The sequence below is a fragment of the Podarcis raffonei genome, chromosome 6 (genome assembly GCF_027172205.1).
Source record: "Podarcis raffonei isolate rPodRaf1 chromosome 6, rPodRaf1.pri, whole genome shotgun sequence".
Classification (NCBI taxonomy): Eukaryota; Metazoa; Chordata; class Lepidosauria; order Squamata; family Lacertidae; genus Podarcis; species Podarcis raffonei.
In genome coordinates this window covers 68,131,217-68,147,218 of record NC_070607.1, presented here as the reverse complement: position 1 = coordinate 68,147,218, position 16,002 = coordinate 68,131,217, and the positions used below count along the sequence as shown (strand labels likewise).

General features: G+C 40.7%; 1 protein-coding gene across 8 annotated transcripts in view; it reads left to right on the top strand.

The window, feature by feature from the left end:
* Window positions 1-832: 832 nt before the first annotated feature.
* Window positions 833-16,002, top strand: part of PPFIA4 (PTPRF interacting protein alpha 4) — a 104,660-nt gene continuing 89,490 nt past the window's right edge. For 7 of the 8 annotated variants that reach the window (XM_053393755.1, XM_053393754.1, XM_053393753.1 and 4 more), the window contains exon 1: window positions 833-949. The gene's annotated coding sequence lies outside the window, so the exon portion shown is untranslated. Of the gene's footprint in view, window positions 950-6,759; window positions 6,847-16,002 lie in introns of all 8 variants that reach the window. The other variant, XM_053393749.1, reaches the window with a different exon arrangement.

Genomic DNA, 16,002 nt, shown 5'->3' with positions numbered 1-16,002 from the left:
AATAGAGAAAACTTGGAAAGAGGCCCATTTCCTAGCAGTAGTACATACTCCAGCCTAATAAGCTCCTTAGCTAGACTCTCCTTTAGATTAGCACATGGAAAATGAGTTTTTGAATCTTTTTACTTGGATCATATATATATGTGCAGGACCTTCTCCCAGAATTGAATAGCAATACTGTACTGTGCAACTTGCACCCCAGTGCTATTTATTGGGCTCTCAGATAGGCGTCCATATAATCCCATTAATTACTGTGTGCTTTTAGGTAGCTCCCACTGTTTCCAACAGACATTATTAGGACGGCATGATCTTATGCGCCTTTACTCAATAACCAAGCCCCTTAAACCTGTGTTCCCTCACTTAGCTTGTGGGGAAGCCCCACTGAGCTCAACAGAACTTCAAACACGAACAGAATCGGGCTGTTAAATGCAAGCAGGTGGGTGTGCACTGCTATGTCCCGCTGAGCATGAGCATCAGCACCCACTTCCAAGGAGCAAGGACCATTCTGACTCCAAGCCAGCCAGCCACTCAACTCAAATGCTCTGATCCTCAGTATGCTTTGGAGGAAATCCATCCCTCTGACATCAACGCGACTCCTTTTGCCAGGCAGCCGCGTTCAGGCTCTTCCTTTAGCAAATGACAAGGGACGTAAGAAAAACTCCGTACCGCCAGCGCCGCTTTCTCCTTTTCCGCATGCGGAGAGGCGGGGCCCGAAGGAGCGGTCCTGAGAGAGCGGGGTAAGCGAGGGGGCGGGGCCTCGTCCTATTGAAACGGCGCTGGGAAATAATAGTGGAACAAAAAGGGGCGTGGCCACCTCGGCAAGAGGCCGGCGCGGGGGCGTGGCCTCCGACGAGCAGAGAAGGGTGAGGCGGCATGGGGGGCGGGGCCTTCCGCGAGCAGGGAAGCTGCCGTGGTAGCGGCTGCGGTGCGCGAAAGCTCCTTTCCGAAGCCGGTGAGTGGCGGTTGCTCCTGAGGGGAACGAGATGATGAGGGGGGAGGGGGGAAAGAGAGCGCGGGGTGCTGCCTTCAGGTTGGTTACCTCAGCGCGCCTGAGGGCGACTTGCCCGGATGGAAGCGGGAGCAGGCGAAGCGAGGGAGCCGTTGTCTCGCTGAGGGGGCTTTTTGCCGTGGTCGGGAATGCAAGGCGACGGGGCGGCGGAGAAACGTGGCTGCCCAGTACCATCTTAGCCTCGCCGTTCTGAGGCGCTGCGGCTCGGCCGGGGTGGAGGCGGCTCGGGCGGGCGAAGCGAGCGTGACCACCCGCTCTTTCTCTCCAGGCCTCTGCCTGCCTGTCCTTGCCGCAGCATGTCAGTCAGAGAGCCCCCCTCGCCTGTTTCGCTCCGCCGCCGCTGCTGCGGGGGGCGAATGAGGCCGCGAGCAGGTGCCCAGCGTGGCGGGCGGAGGCGCATCCATCGACGCCACCGTCCCTTTGGCTTCTCGGGCTCGCGTCATACCAGGGATGCTGGGAGTCGGGCAGGGTGGGAATGCGAAGCGAGGGTCTTTCTCAGCCCCTCCAAACCTTGGGGGGGGGGGAGTCTTCTGAGCTTAGTAGATATCGCCTGCCTCTCTTCTTCTGAAGCTTACTTCGCTTCCACAGCATTGGAGGTAAAGGTGATGGGCGTAGACGGCGGTCACTCAGGGACCGCGACGCTTCAAGTGCTGGGAAAGAGTACCGTGCTCGTGTAGCCAAGCCTGGCCTTGCCACTTCGTCCGGTGTATTGATACTGATGATGCCCACAGAGTGAGAAGGGGAACGTGCGGGCCTAGTGCCATGTTTGCTGTGGCTTGCGGCTCTCATTGTGGAAAAGTAAAAAAGAATAAAAAGCTCCTGCTGGTTTATTTTCATTTTAAACCTTGGCACCTGCTTCTAACAGGAGTATGAATTCTTTTCCCTGTGTCTCTTAGAAGGTGTTCAGTTTCAGCTGCTTTTGTGTGGATCAGGGAGGGGTTGTATTCAACACTTGGAAGATTATTATTGGAACCCAATGTATTTAGCTTAGAGATGGATTCTTTCGGTTTTGTAATTTGAGGCACAGATAGAGATCTGCAGTTGATACTCACTGTTTTACAAAACTGCGACTTCGCTTTCAGTTGGCAATTAGGGTGTCATGCTATTGCATAATTATTATTTGCTTTTTGGGTGGTGTATAATAGGCAATTGTGAAATCCAGCCCATGTCACAGGGCTGTATTCCTTCCTAAAATATGAATGATATGCTTTTTTTTGTATATATGATTCCTATGAAATCGGAGCACTACACCATGGAACATTTGCATACTCTAATTACTTGGATCCCTCTCTTCTCAGCATTGCCATAATTTCCAAAGGTGATATGCAAAATGGCCCCTCCCTCTCCAGTACTTGTCCCGAAAATCTTAAAATGAAGCCTGAAATAAGGAGGAACAGATGGATGTGACAAATGGTTGAAAGAAACACAAGGGGAGAGCATGATAGTACAGAACAAGAGAAACAGCTGTCATAACACACCAGCTGCTGAACCATTCTTGAGCATTCTGTAAGCATCATGGTTGCTTTTAAACTGTATGTATGTATACACACACACAGAATTAGACAAAATAAGTGATTTCATCTACACTCAGATGTCACAAATGAATGCCTAAATGAAACTATGCCCCTTGCTTTTTAGTATCAAGTAATAAAATTCAGTCTTACATAAAATAAAAATGACAAGGTTGCAGCCTCCTACTCTAGCTCTTTAATCTGAAGCTTTTTTTGAGTGCTAGGAGTGTTCTTTCTATCCATGCACCTAATACTTGCAAGCTATGTGGGGTCTATTTGTGATGCCCCTGTTAATCACTGTAGCCTAGTGTGAATGGATGAATAGGGTTGGCATAGGTAGCAGAGACAAATTGATTGTAGCACTACCCAGCAGTGCTTACTGCACTCAAACTTTTGTTTCTGGGCCACACTTTCAGAATAAAAATTTGTTCATGCCACAGTGAATATTTTATTGATAAGAAATAAATGGGAAAATAAAAATAAACAACTTCTAGCAGTGATTTATAACATAGAACATGACTACTCTATCATATGATCATGGGCCATCCAAAAAGTATAAAACAGTGCAGATACTTAAGAATCTTAGAGTTGGAAAGGACCCTGAGGATCTCCTTCAATACAGGAACCTCACTCAACATGTGGTCCCCCATTAAGTTTGAAACCATATCAGACTGCTTAGCTTTGCAAATGTGCTAGCAGTTTCATTGCTGCACCACTAAGAACATGAATCATTCCCAAAATATAATATTGATTGTCCTTGAATCTTCTCACCACACTTGCCATCCTCTCCTGCCACACCAGCATGATGCTTCACACCCTTTGAGAATCAATGGCTTAGTGTCTCACCTCTGCTTCTAGCTTTCTGCTGCGGCCAAAGGAGAATATGCTTTCTAGACAAGCTCTTGATCTCCTGAAGTCAAGAAACAAATGGGTTGAGCTGCTTGTAAAACAACTCATCTGTAATATCTACAATAAAGAAAGACTGTCTTTTCTGGCAGCGCATACAGTACTTTTATTCTAAACATGGACTTGGTAAAACCAATGAGGGGAGTGGGCAGTCTAGCAATTGTCACTACACAGAAGGGATATTGTACCTTTTGTCTTCCATAAAGAGCACACAACAAGGAGAAGAACATCTTAGGCTCAGTTTTCAGGGAATGAGCAGCTGCAAGGACCTTATTTTCCACCTCAGTTCCAAAAGACCACCTCAAAAGTCTAAATGATTAAAGAACCAAGGACCTCTGAGTAGTTGCATCACCTTAATCTTAGCAAGAACATCAACAGATTAATCTGACTCCCAACTGCCTGTTAAAAGTGTACTCATTGCTTTCCCACTATCAAACTGATAGCTGTCATAATTCACTCTTCAGCCTTGTGGGTCTGTTGTTTTAGATTGCAAGTCTGTATTCAGTTTGATTTATGGATAGCAACTATTTAATGGAGGCTCTTTAGAAATAATAATTGGAGAAAGAATGAAGTAGAGGTCTTTCTTTGGGCAGAGTTTTCTATATTCTGGGCTCCAAAAATCCAAATATTATATACTTACACTCAATTATCTAATGTATACTAAGAAAAACAGAATTTAGTTTTGAGTTTTTGTTAAACATGACTTAAAACATGATCCTAAGCATGTTTCTCAATTAGTAAATGCAGGGGAATGTACCTTGCAATATTGCCCTCACAGTGTGTTACACAAGTATTCAGGTTTCTATAGGGTTGCCAAACTTTTTTTGGAAACCCAGCCACCTGAGTTGTGCCATATGGGTCTCCCTTTCTATTCTGGGTGTTAATTTCCTTGCCTTATTCACATTTATAAATAAAAAATGGATGGTTGTACTCTTTAAGATATTGGGGACTACTAGAACTTGGATTCTGAAAAATGAGATGGGCATAGTTCGGTGGAAGAGTACATACTGTGTGACATTTCAAGGTGGGATCAGGAAAGGCCTGTGTTTGAAACCCTGAAGGGTTGCTATCAGTGTAGAACATGAGTAGGCAAACTAAGGCCCGGGGGCCGGATCTGACCCATTCGACTTCTAAATCCAGCCCTCGGGCGGTCCGAGAATCAGCATGTTTTTACATGAGTAGAATGTGTCCTTTTATTTAAAATGTATCTCTGGGTTATTTGTGGGGCATAGGAATTTGTTCATTTCCCCCCCAAAATATATTCTGGCCCCCCCAAGGTCTGAGGGACAGTGGACCGGCCCCCTGCTGAAAAAGTTTGCTGATCTCTGGTGTAGACAATATTGTACTAAATGAACCCATGGTTTGATTCACTATAAGGCAGTTTCTTATGTTTCTGTGACTTGTATCACATGTGCAAAGCTTAGAAAGGCACCATGTTGGCTACCTCAGGCTTAGGCACAGCAGTATCTAAGCCAGAGGTAGCCAACATAATGCCCTCCAGATGTTACTGGACTCCTGTTCCTTTCTTGCCTGCCCACCATGAGTAAAATAAACAAGTTCATAGTGAATATACAGTGGTACCTCAGTCTATGAACAGTCCTGTTAATGAACTATTCGGGCAACAAACTCCGCAAAACTGGAAGTAGGTGTTCTGGTTAACGAACTTTACCCCGGAAGACAAACGAAAGCCGAACAGTGGAAGGGCACCGGGTGTGGCAGGAGGGAAAGCACGCCTCGGTTTAAGAACGCTTTGGTTTAAGAACGGACTTCCGGAACGAATTAAGTTTGTCTACCGAGGTACCACTGTACTTTGGATTCTCATATTTATTTTTGTTAAGGTGATTTCAGTTAAAAGAATTAAAGTGATACAGAAAAAAGAAGGAAAAGTGAGAGGGATTCTAGCCTTATGTCTGCATCCTTGAAATTTAAACTCATTGGGCTGGATCCAGACTAAGTTAGATGAACTATGACAAATATGTCAGGACTGATTTGTTCCACTGATTTGAATAGATTTCAGTTCACTTAGTCTGGGTTCCCCTCATAGTTTTCTTGTCTCAAGACAATTCTCATATCTTTCTTGAGAAGGTAAGCACTGGAGTATATTGAAATCAAGTCTGAAGGTTGTATCTAAAGTAGTGTCAGCAGAGATCTGCTGGTGTAGTGATATTTCCATTTCATTTTTTTTCCTTTGTGTTCCACCCGAAATATTCTCCAGAGGGTTCCCTTTGGAGCTGATTTTGAGGGCACATGTAGTACGAGTTCTGTTCTGCCACTGCAAGTCTCTTATGCTAGCAGAATGGAAGCACTGGGTACCACTCTATATTGGCAGATTTCTTGGAGGAATTAATCTGTACTGTAATCTGTGTAGCTATCAGCTTGTTGGGCTTCCAAGACTTTAGGATAATTCTTTCAAACTAGTTTTTAAAGCAATATATTTACATCAGATTATGAAATAATCACTAAGTCAATCAAAATAGTAACTGGGGTGCTAAATCTGAATATGTTATCAATAGAAGATGGCTAGCTTTCTGTAGTGAGAAAGCTGCACATAAATCCTTTCTTAATGCCTAAGAAATTAGGTTAGATTTGTTAAATAATGTTAAATAAATCTAATTCTTGCTGCAGTTCTCCTTTCATAGCAATTCTAAGATTGGAGAAATATTCAGGGTTTTTCATGTACTGACTTTCCATAATGGCGTGTTTAGTTTATTTCTATCTGTTGCATAGCCACAGAAAATGAATGCAGTTTAATTTGCTGCACCGTGAAATAGTTCTTTGCAGTATTTAAGAACCTTCTCTGCCTGTTTCCAATGTTAAGCATTCTTATGTTTCTAGGAATAAGACATTGCTTTCACTGAGACATTATGCTAGTGTTGAAATTGCCTGTACTGCAGATTCAGGCCAGTGAATACATGTACACATTTCTAGAGTTGCCTAGCATATTAGGAACCCAAACCTCAGACTAGATTTCATCTTTGTCTTCAGTCTTTACTGTATTCAGTCTTTGCCTTTGTACCACATCAGCATTCAAAAATACCAGAGATGGGGAAATTGTGGCCCTCTTTATGTTGTTAGATTCTAACTCTCCATAGCCCAGGAATCATGATCAATGGTCAGGAGTGATGAAAGTCGTAGTCTAACAGCATCTGGATACAGAAAGGTAGCCGTGTTGGTCTAAGTTACCAAGAACTAACTTAGTTGGTCTTTAAGGTGCTACTGGAAAGAAATTTGTTTGTTTGTTTGTTTTGAGCATCTGGATAGTCAGAGGCTTCCCATACCTGATACGGATATTTTAAAATGGGTAATAAAGGAAACTTTCTCCCCCTTTCCACACAGCATTTCAACAAACTTTTCTTTGAATACATGCTCCACTTCTCAACACCATGGAACGTGTTTCCTGGCAGGTTTGCAACTAGCAGGAGGGTGAGCAAAGATTTTTTTCTGTAGCAAGGCTGCTGCCCTGCAGCAAAACCTCTTCTCTGCATCATACATACACACTCCTGCTTGTTTCATGAGTATGGAAATCATTATTTTAGTAGTCTTTTCCACTAAGCCAGTTAAGATGTATGGCCTGTTTGTTTGTTTATTGCTATTTTCTCTTAGATATTAGATAATTGTTATTTTGTATATTTACTTCTGTAAGTAACTTTAAGTATTGCATGTTGTTGTTGTTATTATTAAATTTATTATCCACCCTTCACCAGCAGGTCTCAGGGTGGGCTACAACAATTTAAAATTCAGTATTAAAAACAGTTAAAATTAATTACAGTCACAGAAATAGGGTGGGTTTTGAAAACACCATCTCATGTTTCAAAGGCCAGTGTAAAGATTTGCTAAAAGCTGTATAGTGAAGGGACCAGACACATCTCAATTTAGGGACTGCCGCAGAGAATGCATTCTTCTGGGCCACCTCGTTTCCAAATATCTAGGGTTTGGTAACTACCAAGTGGGCCCTCTCTTCTGATCTTAACATCCAAGGAGGTCTGTAGAGAAAGAAGCAGTCTCACAAATTCAGGGCTTTAAACAGTAACCAAAGAACCTTGAATTGGGCTTTGAAATGAACTGCCAGTCAGTGCAGCTGTTTTTGAACAAGGGTTATATGAGTTCTAAAGGTAACCCCAGCCAGTAATCTGGTCGCTGCAATTTGAATCAGTTGAAGTTTCAAAGCTGTTTTCAAGGGCAGCCCCATGTAGCCCCATTGCAATAATCCAGTCTGGAAATGACCAGAGCATGGAGTACCATGACCCAAGGGCTCGTCTGGACTGCCTTTTATGCTACCTTTCTAGGTACAGGGCCAAGCTTTAAAGCTCCATGTCCAGGCAGTTTTTGGTTTTAGTTTTTTGTCTCAGTGCTTTCCCCAGGAAAACCATGTTTTATCATTGAATCAGAACAAACAACATTTTTAAAAATCTCATAGTTGCAGTGTAGACTAGTGGAATGTAATACAAATTAAACAAAAAAATTAAAAGATAAATTAGAGTCTCTTGAAATCACCAGTTATTTTGCAAGCATATGAAGCAAAGAGAATTCTTTGTTGATGAATTAGTAGATAAGGGAACTGATAGATATTTCTAAATTTTATACATTGAAAAGAGTTGCTGATGTTACCACCTGCTGATAGTAGTTAAGAGACCTATGTAGTTATGAGATCATTTTTTGAGACAAGGGAACTTCAAAGTAAGTGTGATTTGTATGTTCCATTGAAAACAGTGGGAATTCTAAGAGATGTGTGTAGGATTGACATGTATTAGTTGGTGTTAAAAAATTACTACAAGTTATGCTGTTAGGCAAGACCTGGGGGAAAAGTCTAGGACCCCACTCAGCAAAATGAGAGATGTAGTAAGTCAGTAACACCAAGACTCCCTTGGGCCTGGCATATTCTGAAGTATTTAAAATTATAGAAACTCATCTAAAAAGCAGGCTCTTGTGAGTCTATTTAGTCAAGAGACTAAAATTACCTAACTAAACCATGAATATATGCAATTAATTGTATTATGGCACTCATTGCCACAGAATGTGGTTGAAATGAGGCTCTGGTAAATTGGCAAGAGGGTTGTTCTCTGGCACATAATTGAGTTCTGAATATTTCCTCTTGATAATAAAGTGTGTGCATTCTCTACTTTGAAAAAAGATCATAATTCTATATCAAGCATAATTCTGTGGCCAGAATTAATTATAGAATTTAATGTCTTTCTGCTTATTTTCAATAACGTATTCTGTTTCCAACATTTATGAGATGAGGAAGGAGCTTGTAGGACACTGAAGCCCTGTTGCTGCCCCCTGTCTACAGTTTATGGTATTTAACCTTGCAACAACTCTACCTCTAGCCTATTATTAATATTTTGTAAGGGCTAGGAATGGGCTTTTCTAAAATTTGAACTTGAGAGTCTCAGTATGCTAGATTCTCTGTTTAAATATAATCTTCAAGAGCATATGTGTTATACATCCTGCTCAGGTAAAATTATTTTTCTGTGCTCCTCTATAATGAAATACCAGCATTCAAGTGAGAATTTGGCACCTAGCACAAAGTTAGATGTTTCATAAATAACAGCTGGGGCTGAGGACTCTCATAGTTGGTCATGGTGCTCATCATATATGGCATTACTTATATTCAATATAAAATGCATTGTCTCAAAGCACCCATTTCTATGTTTCAGTTCCTGTGTCAATCACAATTCTCCATCCAACTGCTTTAATTAGTTCTTCCCCAACTGATTGTATTTGAACTGTCTTGCAGTATTGGGAAGATCTTACTTGTTACCACTGGGTTTTGATCCTGGCCTCATTTAAGTGGTTTAAGCAAGAGATTGGCATTGCATTGCAACCCTTATGGTATGATATAGTTATGCTGATTATTTTGTCACCATTTGATTTCCCCAGTGCGTTGTGTTTTCTTTAGTACTGTCTTTTGTGAACACTTCCCACCTTTCAATTTTAATTCTTTCTGGTAAGGGAGTGTTAATGAAGCATTGAGTCACACATGTGCTGCTCTGCAGCTGTATTTATGCTTGATTTCCCCCCCCCCCCATTTGAAACTTTTCACTGGTTCTATTTCAGTTTGGAGAGCATAAGTACCGCATCTGTTTGTATACACAGAAAGCCAAGCAGAAATCTGTCTCACCTTTGAATGGATATTAATGTGCAGGGCAAAAGATTTGTGGGTTGTATGATGAAATATATTGAATTGCACTGCTAGGTGGTATAAAAGGTATAGTTGCAAATTAATTAGAATAAGCATACTTATTCTGGAAACACTTGACTTTTAGAATTGGACACTTGATTTAAATGGATTCACCCATTCATTTACAGTTTGATTTGCCCTAATCCACCAAGCTGTGGGGGGCATTCTCTAAATTATAATGATAATTCTTTTGATAAGAATTAGTTTTGTATTTCCCGATCCATGGAAATAATATGCTTTTGAGGTGGCTAAAACTGGATTGGTGGAATCGTTTATATAGTTAGATAATCTTTGCACAAAGGTTGAATAGTTGCAGTATCCCCACGTGTTTGTAATCTAATACAGTTTGAGGTCTCACACTATGCTTTTGTGAATTATAGAGCAATGGTATTATGGTAGTGGGAAATACTGTAAGACGAGGATAGTGGGTGGTGACATTACAGTCTTAGTAGGGGCTACGGTTATGTAAGTCCAGGTCCTCAAAGAATGTATGGCAGTAGAGCTGAACAAATAACATTGTACCTAAACGTTGCTAGTTCAGCCATGAAATACTACATTGCAGAAGTATTGCTTTGAAGTCCTAGATATTATCTTTGCTTAATAACAGTTGCTGCCCTCAGTATCACTGAACTCTGAATTAGTTGTTGCTAAAGTGCAAATCTTCATGATCTAATTGTGTTTATGAGCAGACAGATAGTCCTGCTCATATTCTTCTTTCCACACTTCCTTTTACCAGTGTTTTGTAGCAGTGGTTTTGAAACTTAAAACACATTATTTAATTTAAAATAATTTATATTTTGCTGTTCTTATCTGGGGAGGTCAGAGCAGCATACATTAAAAACAGTAAAACAATGTTATAGCCAGTGCCAAAACTCATGGCCATTGTACCTTTTCATTGTAGTTATTTTCCTGAATATTAGCTCCCTTACCTTGACAGATAACAGTTTTTTCTCTAGCACAATTCATAAATAGCATTGCATTCCTTCTGTTTATTTAAAAACAACAACACATCACCCCTACTTTGCACTGCCCAAGCTGTTCAACTCTAGGGATTTTTCAGGCAGTTACTTAAAGAAATTACAGCAAAATATTTCATACCCTCAATAGGATTATTTCTAAAGTAAAGTGGGGAACAATGCTTTCTTTCTTATGCCATTCATTAATATAAAAAGCAATATCTTTAGAATATATTTCTCTGTAATTATCCACATAAGATCTGCAGCTAAAGTAGTCACTTGCTTATAAAGGGGTGTTTTGTAATGGTTTATTATTAGTATCTGGAATTAGCAGTGAGAGCTTTTTCAGCCATGCTTTCCATCCAGTACTCCTCAATTAAAAAATAAAACGCATGACTGTGACAATGAGTAGATTCTTTGGCACCAAGACTGACTGGGAGACTAAGTTGTTCTTAAAACCAAGTATTCTGATTAGCTGGCTGGAATATGAGGGGATAGGGTGTTGTTCAAACTGCTGAAGAGTAAATGTTGGCTGCATCCCTACTTAGCATGCATCTGCAACCATGGACGAAGGGATGTTTAAGTTCTGAAGTGTCTCAGACTTCAGCTAGTGTCAAAAACGTCAGCACTGAAAACTGACAAGCATAAAATCTGTTAGCCAGTAGAGATTGCCTAGAAGGCTAGATCATTTGGACATTGTTCAGCAACCCCAAAGCAGCTTTGGTAGGTAGAGCAAGCATGCATGACGAGGGAGCAAGACTGATGGTAGTAGAGTGCAGTTTCTTTTCTTAACAAGTATCTGACTCTCTTTGGAGTTTTGAAGAATTCATAGTAAATTATTGCCATCTGAAAATTAACTTGCTATTTTATTTCAGGGTATGGTTGTAAACTCTTAGCAACTCGTTTTAGTTTCTCTTATTATTTTACTTATTGTCTGAGGTCTTTACCCCAAAGCCTTGACTTTATTTCTATATTGCTGAACTGATCAACAGAGAGCTCCAGTTGTGTGGAGCCCATGCAGTGTGGAGTGGGATTGTACCTGCTATCTCTGACCACTAGGGGTGCCTGATAGCCACACATTGAAGATAATGTTGGGAAAAGGCCTATGCACATACTCCAGTATGCACAGGGCAGGTATATATTATGGCTGAACACACACTTTGATTCTGAGGGGTGGCAATCATGTGGATTGGGCCTGTGAGTACTGGATTCTGTACTTTCAGCATTATTACTATTTTGAGTCAGATGGCTGTACATATGAGCTGAGACGCCTGTGGACATTGTGTGAGTTTGACACACTTTTATGATTCTTTTTATTTTTTTGTTTTCTCATAGAAACGATTAAAGCCAGTTTTGAATCTAACAGCCACCAGATTTTTGAAATTCATTGTATATATTCAGTAGGGAGAAATATTTTGTCTCTCTGAGTTTCAGCATCATGTTAAGCATTTTGGTGGGCAGATGCCTAGAATATTTCAAGCCCTGCACATGTTCATGTCTTTGCATGCAGTCAAGAGTGTGTGCCGTTAATTGGTGTCTTGGCTAGAAGAGCCAGTTGAGCACTCTTCTTGGTTTTTTGCTTGCTCATTCCAAGACTTGCCTGCATTGAGATAACATGTTCTGTTCTTGCTATGTACATTAGAGAGAAATCTACAGTTCACAAATGCTTAATGCCACATTTGCACTGCTAAGTCTTGGTCTGTCAAATTGCTTGTAGGGTATGTTAATTTTTCAAAATTGTGACAGATTCTTCAGTAGCGATTTTGAGATAGAGTGGTGTTGTATGCCAGTGAGCATCTTATTATTAAATAATAATCAGCTGAACATTGGGGATGTGAAGCTGCATTTCCCCCTTGTGCCTTGACTTAAATTTGCTAAACATTTTACTGATGTCATTATTTGTTTCAGACACCATAGGGAAAACAAATTTTGAGTTTTATGTACAGCAAGAGGTATTCTTTTCATCCAACTGTTTACTGGTTTTGGCTAGAGGACCTGGGACACAATGTTAAATGTCATGGTACCCAACAAGTGACATACTTTATCAGTACTTTTTCTTATCCGCCAACCCTCAAGTTTGCTGCTGCTGCTGTTGAATGCCAGGTTGGCTCTGAATAAGATATCCCTCATCCATGATCCGACTGTGGATGAAGAGCTGATCTGCTCTGTATCACTGAGACCTGGGTGGGTGAGCAGGGTGGAGTTGGTCTCATCCAGCTATTCCCACCTGTGTACATGGTGCAGCATCAGGGCAGACTTGAGGGTTGAGGAAGGGGAAGTTGCTGTGGTCTATAGAAATTCAGTCTCTGCTGGTTTACTGCCAGCATCATTGCTCAGCAGTCGAGCTTACAGAGCTGGTCTTGAAGGTGGTGTTGAGGACTCATACTGATGGTGGTTGCAGTGACAGCAGAAACCATAACTGAATTCCTTGTCAGAATCTAAACTTTAGATCTATCACCTGTCATCTTGGTCTGTAAGTTAATGAAAACAAAAAATACTGTTCCAAATTATCTTTATTGAGTCTCATCTAGTGAATAAGAGAGGCAGTTCTGATCTATGATGCTTGCCTTGGAGACTACAACTTCATTTTTTTCTTGGCAAAGGATTCTAAGTTTCTAGACTCATGATAAACTGATGTTGATGAGACAGAAGATAATGACACTGACCAAAGCATCTTTGGGGCACAAGTAGATTTTTATGCTGCTAGGCACAATGGTCTTCTGACATGGGATCAAATTCCATGTGGCTCTTTCTGCTTTTCATTCTTGTGATCACAGAGCAAATGTGCCTGTTGTTGGCAGGGAGGGTCATGGAATATTTCTAAAGTTTATTCAGAATCTCCTCCTTTATTAGTTTGTGTCACAGATTCCTTGCCACCTCTGTTCTTCATCCTCAAATCTTCTTCTCCAACTATCTATCCTTCATGTTTGCTCTTCAATCCGTTGCTTACTCTATACTTTTTTCCTTGTCCTTTAGCCTCACTATGTCCCACACAATAAAAAAAATTCCTTCCAGTAGCACCTTAGAGACCGACTAAGTTTGTTATTGGTATGAGCTTTCGTGTGCATGCACACTTCTTCAGATACCGCTCATACCAATAACAAACTTAGTTGGTCTCTAAGGTGCTACTGGAAGGAATTTTTTAATTTTCTTTCGACTACGGCAGACCAACATGGCTACCTACCTGTAACTATGTCCCACACAGTACCTCTTTTCCATATTCAACCTAACCTGTATGTGGCTTTGAAAACTAATCAGTTTGACAACTTTGCATTCTCTCTGAAAAGCCAGGCTGCAGTTTTCTTAGTTTCCCTTTTTAATTTCCCAAATATTTCACACCATCACCCAAACTGTTCCAAAGGCTTTAATGCCACAAGTGTAATACAATATAGATTTTTAAAAATGCTAATAAGCCAGCATGTGTTAATAGAACAGTTCAAGTGTCATGTTCCTGGCTTCATAAACCATAAACTATGGTTTTGAAGCCAGGAACAAGCATTGTTCATGTAGTCTCTTCCTCTTGTTTGACTTGGAGATCCTCCTTTGTTTTGGATTACATGCAGAGTGGGGAACTTTGTTTTAAAGAAACAGGATATCTGCACCAAAACTGGTGCACAGTGGCAGGACTCTCGGTGCTGTTGAAGTTAGAAACTTCATAAACTGTCTTCCATGGATTATGAAGTTAGGAATATTATGTCTGAACCAGCCTGTTAGTATGTGTCTTGTTGAGGCATTAAAAGCATGTTAATACATTGTTTGTTCTGTTAAAACTTTAAGTGAGCTATAACACCCTATTGTTACCAGTCCTCAAGGAAAAATTGTGTGAACAAATATGTTTTGACAGAGAATGCTAATCTGTGTTAGTAACACAGTGTACTTTCCTAATATAGACAGTCCCCCACTGCTGCTGCTTCCCAGCAGCTCTTTTCAGAGTTCTCATTTGCAACCTGTATGGCACCATAGAGAATTCTCCACAGTATTTCTGGCGTGGAGCATCACAGTGCTCCTTTGTATTTGCTTTTTACTCATTAAACATATTTTAATCAGGGTGGACTTCTGCAAATACTATGGAGCAAGAATTGACTACAGTTTCCCCACCTAGGCTTAGAAGCCACATTATCTTGCATGAACAACATATGTGTCTCTTCTTCCTCTGCTGGTGAGGAAATGTGCATGCCTGAATCCACCATAGTGGCTCTGGAGACCTGCAGATAGTACAGGATTTGTTTCTGCAATAATCTGGGCACATTTCCATGTGAACAGACCACTATTGTACATCATCTGTTCCCTCAGTGTGGGTAACAGAAGATCACAATCTGGTCTGTGAATACTGCATCCAGATAATTTTGAATCCAAATTCATCGCCTGCCACAAGAATTCAAACTAAAAATACTGTTAGCAGTGCTATTAAATAATTAAGAGTAATCATGCTGCATTCATACAATGAAATGGTTTCATAGCCCCACATCACAGCCTGATGGCACCTGGTGTAGCTCTCTTTCTAAAGCTAAGTAAATTGAAGCCAAGCTAGTCCTTGGTTGGAGACTAACTTGGAACCCCATGTACTCTGCTCTGAACTCATGTTGGACATACACTAATTGCATATGAATAAAAATAAATGTGAAGTACCGTACTTGAAGAACTTTCTGTGGAGTCAGCAGCACCTTGTAGCATCTGACTCTTCATACAACTTGCTGTGTGCATGATCAGCTTAAGTGTAGATCTTCTACTCTGTAATGCACACCATTTTAGCAGAACACTAGCAGCTATGTGTTCTGAAATTCAGTATAGGACTTCAAATTTTCTGAAGTAATATTTATTTCTGTGATCTGTAAATGATTTAGAAATGCATAAGGACATTTTTTTTTTGCCACTCTGAACATGCTTAATGCACTCAGACTTCTAGGGATATTTCCCCTTTTTTATTTTAAATAAGTTTTATAAAGAAGATACTGGTTGGGCCAGTTACTGGAAAATATATGCTTTGAATTCTGGGGAAATATACTTGTTGCCCTCCAGTGGTTAGTTGAATATTAACACATGTTTGGACATGGGCATGCATACCTGTACCTTCTAAAACTAATTTGTTAACCCTGAAGCAAGCATATTTGCCTTTTTCAGCTCACTTGCATTTAGCATGGTGTGGCTGCCTTATATGAAGGATTGTAAACTACCGTAAATAATTCGTAAAGTTTAAAACAGGTCCAGTCATTCTATTTAGTACTCTCTTGGCACAGCAACCTTTCAGGACATTGCTGATGATGGTCTTAGAAGCTGAATGCATGTTACTCATTAACTACTCCAATAATTGCTTGATGTTGAGAGTGTGAGGTGGAAATTGGCAGAATCAGCACTTCTGCTGATTTCAGGAAATCTAATAGTTAAACTACATCAGCAGAATCTGACTGGAAACAGATCTGCTACCTGGTGTGTAATTGGAGC